Source organism: Cervus canadensis, chromosome 28, assembly GCF_019320065.1.
Source record: "Cervus canadensis isolate Bull #8, Minnesota chromosome 28, ASM1932006v1, whole genome shotgun sequence".
Taxonomy (NCBI): Eukaryota; Metazoa; Chordata; class Mammalia; order Artiodactyla; family Cervidae; genus Cervus; species Cervus canadensis.
In genome coordinates this window covers 25,656,872-25,667,891 of record NC_057413.1, presented here as the reverse complement: position 1 = coordinate 25,667,891, position 11,020 = coordinate 25,656,872, and the positions used below count along the sequence as shown (strand labels likewise).

Below are 11,020 nucleotides of genomic sequence, written 5' to 3'. Positions count from 1 at the left end.
CTTACTCTGAAAAAGGGAATAACAGAATTCTAGAAAGTCAGTATGATAATATTTTACTTAAATATCTACCTTTATGCTATTCTTTTGAAAATAATATAATAAAAGCAGGAAGAAGGACAGCCATTCTTCACAGGGTTTTTAAATGTGTGTGTGTCTTCACATGAGCATATATATCAGCTTTAGGTTCATGTGAGACCGTATTTATTACCATCCTATGAACGCAGAGGAGTAAAGTGCAGTCCAGAGTTCCCTTCTCTGCGGCTTCCTGCCCTCCTGCCGCCCTCATACCCCTGTTGGTTACAGAGCAGGGAGGAAGAAGCTGACTGAAGCTTCAGTATTTCAGAGGGACCTCAAAAGATGAGAGGAAACTGACACTGCTTTGTTGATAATTAAGCCAGGTGAGTTTAAAGCTTTTTGTTTCCTGAGAATTTAGAAGTGGAGTGCATGTGTGTGTGTGTGTGTGGGTGTGTGTGTGTGTGTTCGTGTGTGTGTGCATGAAGGGCCTGAGAAAGCGCAATAGAGACATGGTGAATTTAGACAAAAGGATCTAGATTTAGTGGCTCTGATCCTCATGATTTGTCCATCTTTTATTTTTTCTTTTCCTAGTTATAAAACCTTAAGAGCTCCTCTAGAAGAGCCGAGCGCTCTCCAGCATTGGATACTGGGCCTTCACCCTACTCTCTCTGACTCTCACAACTAGTCTGGCTCTTTCCCTATTTATTGGTCATGGATCCTTTCCACGGTCTCTGTCCTTCCTTCATTCCTGAATTCTCCTTCCACCACCATCTGTCCAACGGACCTTTTTTTTGGTCAGGTGAGAACATTCTGAGTCCTGTTTCTGCCCTGTACTTCTCTACTTAAAGTCAATCCTTTATAAACTGAAATCCCTCATAAGACTTCTTTGTACTCTTTTACTTACTTAATATCAATGTCTAAAACAGGATGCGCTTCCCTGGCGGCTCAGCAGTAAAGAATCCACCTGCAATGCAGGAGACTTGCAAGAGACACGGGTTCAATCTCTGGGTCAGGGAGATCTCCTGGAGAAGGAAACGGCAACCCACTCCAGAATTCCTGCCTGGGAAATCACAAGGACAGAGGAACCCGGCAGGCTACAGTCTATGGGGTTGTGAAAGAGTCTGACATGACTTAGCCACTAAACAACAACAAAACAGGATATGAAAACCATGATAATGCAATACATGTAAAAAGAGACCTGTAAGATTTAAAAGCATAATTCTATTTTGAGCATCTGTATGCTGAAATCAAAGCTTTAGTTTTTAAGAAAACAAAAGAATTGTACCAATTAGATTTTTGCTGCCTATTTGAGAGTACTATGCTCTGTCATCCCATAACGGAATAGACTATCTGCAGAACTGATCATACTGTATCACAAAAAATTGCCAGCTATTTTGTAAATATTTTCCTTTCTTTCCTTGATTATATCTTTTGAAGAAAAAATTTAAAAATTTTAAGATCCAACTTATAAATTTTTTTTGAATCGTGTTTTATATATTCTAAGAAATACTTGCCTAAAGTGTTAAAAATTCCCCGTGTGCTTTTCTAGAACATCTATGAATTGTTTTATATGTAACCCTACTGATATTTGATTTTTTTAATATTATGAAGTTAGAGTTGTTGGTTATTTCTTTCTAAGTGAATACTCAATTGCTCCAATGCCATTTACTGAAAAATTATTCTTTCTCCCATTGAATGGCTTTGGCACTTTTATTGCTAATTATTTAAGCATATAAATATGGATGGATTTCTGTATTTCTCATTCAGGTTCATTAGTCAGTGTATCTTTCCTAATGCTAATGACATACATTTCTGAGTTAATGTACCTTTATTGAAATTAAAAATATATATGTATATAAACTGTCACTTTTTTCCTCATTTTAATATTGTTTTGACTAAACTAGGCCCTTCGGTATCAGTTTGTGAATTTCCACAAAGGAAAAGGCAGCTAAATTTTTCATGGGGATGAGGCTGATGCTGTAGATTATTTTAGGGAGAATAGAAAATTAACAATTAAGAGTCTTATAAATTGTAAAAGAAAAAAAATGGAATTTCTCTCCCTTCATGTTTTCTTTAATTTTTCCTAACAATAACCGGCAGTTTTCACAGCAGATATACTACATGACTTTTGTGATGTATAGTCTTAAGTATTTTACACTTTTGTTAATACAAATGAACTTTCTATATTTAATTTGTCATCTGTCTATTGCTAGTACATAAAGTTAAATTGATATTTGTATATTAACAGTATTCTGTAATCTTGCTAATACTCTTATTAGTTGCAGATGCTTTGTAGATTCCTTAGAAATTTTACATGTATATTCTATGCATTATTTGCAAATAGAGATGGTTTTACTTTTTAAGTTTCTGATTTTTAAATGTTCTTTTCCTTTTTACTGCAATGGCTAGTACCTCAAGTAAATTATTGATGAAAAGTGGTGAGAATGGGTTCTTTTTCCTGTTTTTCAATCTTGGAGGAAACATTCAATATTTCAAAATTAAATGCAATATAAGCTTTAGGATTTTTTCATGAGTGTCATTGATCAAGTTGAAGAGATTCCCCCCATTGCTATTACAATGGCATTTTAGTTTTTTTAAACTATGAACAGATGGCATATTTTTTCAAATGCTTTATTTAAAAGTCCTTGAAATGATTACCTGTTTTTTTTTTTTCCCTTTATTTTGTTAATATGATGAGTTGCACTGATTGCTTTAAGAGTATTGAACAGTTTTGCATTGTGGGGATAAATTCTGCTGACCCCAGTCTTCTCATAATATTTTGGATTTGGAGTTGTAATTTCTTTGTAAAGCATTTCTTTTATTTCTGCTTATGAGTGCTGATGATGTGAAAACTTACTTTTTGTGTAATATCTTTGCCTGGTTTTGTTTTCAGATATATACTGATCTCATGAAACAAATTGATAAATGTTTCGTCATTTACTATTTTATGCAAGAGTTTGTAAAAGACATGGTATTTCTTCTTTAAATAGAAGAATTCACCAGTGAAATCACTGTTCTGAACTTTTTTTGAGGAAAGGTTTTGATAAATTCCATTTCTTTAATATCTGATAATGATATTTTGTTTCTCTTGTATCACCTCTAGTAGGTTGTATTTTCAAGGAATTTTTAAAAATTTAATCAAGCTTATCCAATTTGCCTTATAAGTTGATAAAATATTCTCTCATTATCCTTTTAATATATACAGAATTTATTGTGACAGCTCCACCTTTATTCCTAATGTTGGTTATTTGCAGTATCTCTTGATCTGTATTATTCTTGATCTAATAGATGAATATTTTGTCAATTTTGCTGCTCTCTGCAAAGACCCAAATTTTGACTTTTAAATTTTTTTCTCAATTATTTGTTTCTTTTATTTTGTAGATTTTTGTTGTTTTGTAGAAATTGACAAGTTACTGAAAAAGCATTCAAAGCAGTGTAAGTATTGCCTTTCTTCTAGTGATATTCTGCATTCAGTTTGCCTCTAGAGTATGTTCTGCAGTGCATTGGTGTAGTTCTTGATACAGCTGGATGCATGTCTACCATTTTGTATATATTTTTACTTACCTCCTCTGATTTTTGTACTTTGTCTTCCCTTTTCAGTTTTATTTGGATTATTCAAATAATTTCAGGATAGGATATTGTTTTATCTTTTGACTTTTTAGCTCTAACACTTTACATCATTCTTGCATTTTATATTTATTCAAAATATAGAAACAGCAACACCATAGGTACTTTTAACTCCCCGGCCTTCTGTACTTTATGAATAACACATGTCAATATTCAATTTTTTATAAATCAGATATTTATGTCTTTAAGAGAAAATAAGAGAAAGTTAACTATTTTATATATCTAGATATTTACTCCAGTGGCTCAGACAATAAAGAATCTGCTTGCAATGCATGAGACTCAGGTTCAGTCCCTGGGTCAGGAAGATCCCCTGGAGAAGGGAATGGCTACCCACTTACAGTATTCTTGCCTGGAGAATTCCCTGTAGGCAGAGATGCCTTGCAAGCCATAGTCTTTGGGGTCACAAAGAGTTGGACACGACTGAGCGACTAACATTTACTTACACATATACACATAGATATTTACCACTTCTGATGTTGTTTCTTCTTTTCTGATGCTCTGATTTTCCTTCTGGTATTATTTCCCTTGTGAATTACTTAAACATAAGATCTGAAATCATAAAACCACTAGTAGGAAACAGAATCACAAAGCAATATCTTCACTCTTATGTTCACTGCTGCATTATACAATAACAAAGACATTGAAAAACCTAATTGTACATCAACAGACATGTATATAAGGAGAATATGTATAGGATACGATGATATATTATTCAGCCTTAAGAAACAATAAAATATTACCTTTTGTGACAAGATGAATGAGCCTGGAAGACATTTTGCTAAGTGAAATACGCCAGACATATAAAGATAAATATTGCAAGATCTGATTTATATGTGGACTCAAAAAAAAAATCCAAACACAGAAACAGAGTAGAATGCTGCTCTACCTGTAACTGGAGCATGAAGAAAATTTTTTTAAAAAGGAAACAAAACTGAAGTACAATGATTGTTTCCAGGGGTTGAAAAGAGGGAATTGTAGGTATTATTTTTTTTTTCATTTATTTTTATTCGTTGGAGGCTAATTACTTTACAATATTGTAGTGATTTAATAGGTACAGAGTTTCAGTGTTGGAACTTGGTTGTTCATGATGGTTGCACAATATAAATATACTTAACACAACCAAATTCTACACTGGAAAATGGTTAAGATAAAAAATTTTGTTATGTGTATTTCATCAGAGTAAGAAAACTGGGAAACTGAATGAATTTAACAAAGATTATAAAGTAAGTAATTTTAATATTTTTCCTTTTCATGCAGAAAGAAGTCATGAGAAAGTCACAACAGAAACAGTTTCCAGGCAAGAAATAACCCTATTAATTTTGCTCACTTTTCATTGGCAAGAACTCATGATATAATCAAATAAAGTAGCAATGGAGACAGATAATATCCTTTGTCTGGGATGTTGATTCTAATGGATCTCTCCTCTTACCAGCTGTGTGTCAAAAGAAGCAGGAGCCAAGTGCATTGTGTGGCCTATGAGCTAATTTTCACTTACATGATATGTGAAGCAATTATTCTAGAATGTTGCCATTTTTTTCTTACAATAGTATAATCATTAGAACTAAAGCATCCTCTTTCTAATGCCATTTATTCAACTTATCTTTTAAATTCAGGGGGATCCAATAAGGGAATATATCAAATTAATACATATACTGGGCTTTATCTGATTACTGCTAAAATAGTTTTGGGCAGAGGGTGCCTTTACTCTGCTGTTGTTCTCTTTTTTTTTTTTTCATTTATTTTTATTAGTTGGAGGCTAATTACTTCACAACATTGCAATGAGTTTTGTCATACATTGACATGAATCAGCCATGGAGTTACATGTATTCCCCATCCCGATCCCCCCTCCCACCTCCCTCTCCACCCGATTCCTCTGGGTCTTCCCAGTGCACCAGGCCCAAGCACTTGTCTCATGCATCCCACCTGGGCTGGTGATCTGTTTCTATCTCTTTATAAGCATCTTTCTTGTGTAAGTGTAGGTCTTTATTTTATTCTGAAAGATGTAAGCCTCAATGAAAAATCAATGCTTTTTATATATACATCTTTATCCCCAAGGAAGTGCTATTCTATTTCTAATATGATGTCATTTTCAAGCTTAGTTGTTTTGACAGTGAATGATGTATTCTAGTAAAACAGTATTTACTCTGTTTGGTGAGATGGTCTTTGAACTTCATGGTTCCAAAATGTGTATCAGTTAGGGCTCCAGAGAAAACTATAGAAATGTATAAAATCTTTACCCTCCTCCCTTCTTGATATTGTGCCCTTATACTGATTTGCTTCTCTCTCAATTATTTTATTCAAGAATGTGAAGAAATCAAAGGTAATTCCTATAAATGTATTTCACCATTTACCTTGAGTGATCTCATTTGTGACTTACACCTTTTTCTTCACACCCAAAGATCATGATTTGTTGAAACTAATCTTTCCAACTGAAAGTTAGCTTCATCAGTTATTCATCATTCTCTGTTATTGACTCTAATTTGTCAGGTTGTTGTAATTTATGCAGATACTCCTTTTGAGTCAAGGAAATTTGATTAATCACACACCTCTGAAGTGCTGACATTTCCCACATGGCTAATGTGAATGTTTTATCCACAATATATATATTCAGATCATTTGACTTAAATTTAATCTGCTGCCATTAAAGAAATGTCTCCTTTGCTTTCATGGAATTTCATTAAGAAGAATTTAATTTAGGCATTAAATAGAAATTCACAAAACACACTTTTATGGATGCATGAAAATGATGAAAATTTTATAAATAAAGTACACAGAAAAATTACCCTGTAATATACTACAATGCAGTAATTCAATATTCTCTAATTTAGTATTTGTGGCAATTCTACACCACATACCCTTTGCAATATAAAATTGAGTATATGCAGTAGTTGAAAGCAAAATAAAACTTAACAAATCTCAATGAACTGAGTAATAAAAGCCTAACTAGTGACAAAAGGGATCAGGACCATTTTAAAAAGGTGAACATGGAAAGAAATATTCCTGACAATTTTTCTCAATACACTACATTCATTCATTTCATGCCAGCTTTCCTTTGGGGGAGAATATGCTGTGGACAGGACTACCCTGGTGGCTCAGCAGGAAAAAATCCACCTGCAATTCAGGAGCCACAGGAGACAATGTTCAGTCCCTGGGTTGGGAAGATCCCCTGGAGAATATGGCAACCCACTCCGGTATTCTTGCCTGGAGAATTATATACACAGAGGAGCCTGGTGGGTCACAAAGGGTTGAACACGACTGAAGTGACTTAGCACGCATGCCTGCTATGGACAAAATTCAGTTTTTAGACGGTGCATCTGTATGCATAGGTTTATGTGTACCTACATGCAATGTATGCATGCTTGTATGTGTGAGTAATGACATGCTTATCTGAATTGTGATAGGATTAGTTTTAAACATAAATTTTGAATTAATTGTACATTTGATTTGTATTCATGTTATGTTTTTATTGATCTCCCCTTTTATTTTTCAGAAGATCATCAGGAAAAAAATGGTAAAATTTCTGAAACTTGTTACTCACAGACTGCTCTCACATGATTGATTTCTTGAGCCCTTGAGATCTTCATGCTCTTAATCTACACACCTTTCCTTGTCTGGTTCTTTTCCTATGTGTCTGCCTTTCCCTCCCTAATTTTTAAGCTGCAGTTCTTCAGATTATGTTCTCTTTCCTTAATTTCTCTAATAATATTTTTCAGTTCTCACTTTTTCTGCTCCATATAATTTTGTTCCTGTAATCATTAGTATTTTCTGTCTTTCTGTGATCTGTTATAATTTCATTAAGAAGTTGTTGAAAAAAAAAAAAAAGAAGTTGTTGAGATGTAGAGCATTCAGGTGAAAGGCACACTGTTTCCATTCTGCATATTGTTCCAGAACACATTGCAAGATAGGAACTCTGGAACATATCTCAAGAGTAAGGGCTCATTTTGATGCCAATGAAACTTGCCCAAACTAAAAGAGATGAGAAATGATCTCACATACTGAGAGAAATTTGTCCATCCTTTGTTCTTTCAAAGCCTATGAAATTTATGTTAGAATCCACTAGACAATGAGAAATGACGGCTTATTCTCTGTGACAGAACTTATTGTCCAAAGAATCCCAGGTGTAAAAATATTTCCCATGAGTATTCTCAGAATTTTTTTTTAACCATAAGCATTGTTTTGTGTTTTGGGCATTCTCACTGTCACATTTATCATTAACACAAACTGCAATTTCTATTAAACATGTAAAGAGGAGTCCTATAGCACAGGGAGTGTCCAATCATAGTATATCTCTTAATTCTCAATTTCTCATGTGTAATGCATGGGCAACTATTATTGTAAGTTTTTTAAAAACATATTTCTTATACCCAAATACACTTCTTAGAAGTTAAAAGACCTCTTTTAATGATAGATTTTTAATCAAAATTTTTAATTCAAAGAGAATTCAACTCAAGAATATACTTATTTATCATGTATATAATCTTTATATGACTATAGCCACAGATAGAGTCGTGGACAGATAGACAGCTTTATACTGTTCTTTTCATCTATTTCCAAGTATCCCTCTTATGAATAAGTGTGCATTTTCATTTTATTCTGAAATATGTAGGAGATAAAATACAAGACCAGTGATTGATATTTCTTGTATCCCAGAGAAATAGAATAGCTTTTGAGTCTACTTCCTTGTGTGCTGCATTTGCAATCTTGTTCCTTTTTCAATAAGGGGTATAAGGAAGTAAAACACATGCAGTTTTTGTTTTTTTTTCTTCTGATTGGTGAGATGGTTTTCAATCTTGTAGCACCAATTCTCAGAAATGTGTGCCAGTGAGGATTGCAGTGAGAACTATAACAGTCTTTGAAAGTTCTGTTTTCCTGTTTTCCTGACATTGTGCCCTCATTTTGAAATAATTGTTTCTTTCTTGCTTTTATTTTCTCAATAAATATGAAGAAGAAAGTGACAAATCACATTAATGTATTTCCCTGTGTACATAATCAAAATATCATCTGCTTTTTGTATTTTCTCTAAACCCCTTAAATCATCATTCTCATTGGTCTTACATATGTTTACTATATTTTCCCCAACCTTATCTTTGCCCTGATTGCCATCATCATTTGCTATTCAAATACCCCAAGTTGTTTCTTCTTTGATTTGTCTTTTTGTTGCAATCTATGCAGATATTCCTTTCAAGCCAGGCAACTTATTAAACATATACATCTAAAGTATTGGCATTTCCATAATGCAGATGGGAAAGTTTTGTCCTAGATATGTCAGGTCATTTGATTTAAACCATTACAGTTACATTTCACTGATATGTAACACTTCATTTTCTTCTTTTCATGGAATTTTATTAATAAGAACATTAGTTAGGCATTTATTAAAAATAGAAAGTTACAAAACACAGGTTATGTATGTATGTATCAGTTGGTTAAAAAGTGAATTGAGGTGCCCAGGTAAATTTCTCTGTAGTATCTCTGGAAGCAGTGCTTCAAGATTCTCTTGTCTAGTATTTATTGTGGAAAACAGATTGTATAATAAATAGTCAATACAGTGCATGTAAATTGAAAACCAGCATACTTATGAAATGATACAAATTGAATAATAAAACCCTAAGCAATGTCTAAAAGGATAAGGAACATTTTAAAAGGCAACCATGGGAAATAGTATTCCTAAAATTTTCTCACAGATCACTGAATTCACTGATTTAATAACATTTTTATTTCGAGGAGTATACTCTCAGGGTAAAACTGGCCCTATAACACAGCATGTGTGTGTGTGCATCATTGTCCTCACTGGTTTATTATTATGTATAAATTTTGCATTAAGTTGGAATTTACATGATATTTACATTGATCTCTCCATTTTAATATCAGAACATTGGACATCAAATGGTAAATTTTTGGAAATCCTGTAAACCTCCTCCCCACCTCAGTAGAATGTCTGCTCTCCTGTTGCCTTAACATTCCCTCCTTTTTAATTTGATGTCAGTCACCCGTTCACACTTCTCCTGGGGATCTACTTTTACTTTCTCATTTAACATCTTACAGACTTTTCTCAGATTAAGTTTCTCTTCTTATAACTTCCCTCTTTCTGTATTTTCCATATTCCTTTCTTTTCATTCCAAAGTGCTCTTTCCCTATGACATTAGCTTTTTCTGTTTTCCAAGCATTTGCTATGATTTCACTCAGAAGGCAATGAGATAAAGGGCACTAGTCTGATAGGGACATCATTTTTATTTTGTACCTTTTCCTGGAACACATCCAATATTAGGACTCCTGTCACAGAGGCCATGTGCGTGGGCCAGTTTTTATACCTCTGATGCTTTTATAATCTAAGAGATGAGTGAAGACTCTCATTTGCTGATTTCAGTTTGTCTATCTAAAAAGGCATGTGTAAATTCTGACATGGTGCATTGGTCAAAGATGAATTTGAGCCTCATTATTCCACTGGTATAGAGCGCATTACCCCAGCACTCCAAAGTATCTGAATATTTGGACCTTCCAGGGAGCTCAGTGTTAAAAATACACCTGCTAATGCAGGACATCCAGGTTCAGTCCCTGGGTGGAGAAGATCCCATGGAGAAGGAAATGGCAACCAGGATTCTTGCCTGGGAAATTCTGTAGACAGAGGAGGCTGGTGGACTACATTCCATGGGCTCTCAAAGGAGTTCAACATGACTCAACAACTAAACAACAACAATATCTAGAATATATAAGAACACTTACAAAGTATGTGAATATTATTTTATGATTCTCATGGAAATTTTCATATATATAACAATGTTATTCTTTCTCTTTTACCTTTGCAATGAAACAATTCTTTTTTCTATTAAACTTCAGTTCTTATTTTGTATTTGTAGAAAGAATTTAATTCACAGGTTATGTTCAATTGCTATGTACCACTCAGACCATAAATAATCTGCCTGCAATGCAGGAGATCCAGATTCAGTCCCTTGGTCTGGAAGATCCCCTGGAGGGGGAAATGGCAGCCCACTCCAGTATTCTTGCCTGGACAATCCCACGGACAGAGGAGTCAGGCAGGCTACAGTCCATAGTTTCACAAAGAGTCAGACACGACTGAGCAACTAACATTTTTACTTTTCTGATTTCTCAATTTTTCCTGTGAAAGACATAGAGATCATTACTGCAGGACTTTGCCTAAGATATTGTCTTACAATATAAATAAAATGCAATTAGAACTTTAACACGTTCCATGTATTTGTATTTTTAAATAATTTCTATTTTAGAGGAAATTTAACTATATATTGACTTAATGTTTCAATGAAGCTGTATGTAATGCACAGATTATTGGGCAATGGTGGCTTTGATCTATTCTTTCTCTTTGCAAGTACCTCTTTTTTGGTTATGAATCTGTGTTTTCCTT

General features: G+C 33.8%; 1 long non-coding RNA gene across 1 annotated transcript; it reads left to right on the top strand.

The window, feature by feature from the left end:
- The first annotated feature begins 246 nt into the window (after positions 1–246).
- LOC122430137 lies at positions 247–4,983 on the top strand. The gene is made up of 3 exons (XR_006266241.1): positions 247–398; positions 3,397–3,450; positions 4,900–4,983. It is a non-coding gene; the product is annotated as an uncharacterized LOC122430137 (long non-coding RNA).
- The last annotated feature ends 6,037 nt before the right edge of the window (positions 4,984–11,020 follow it).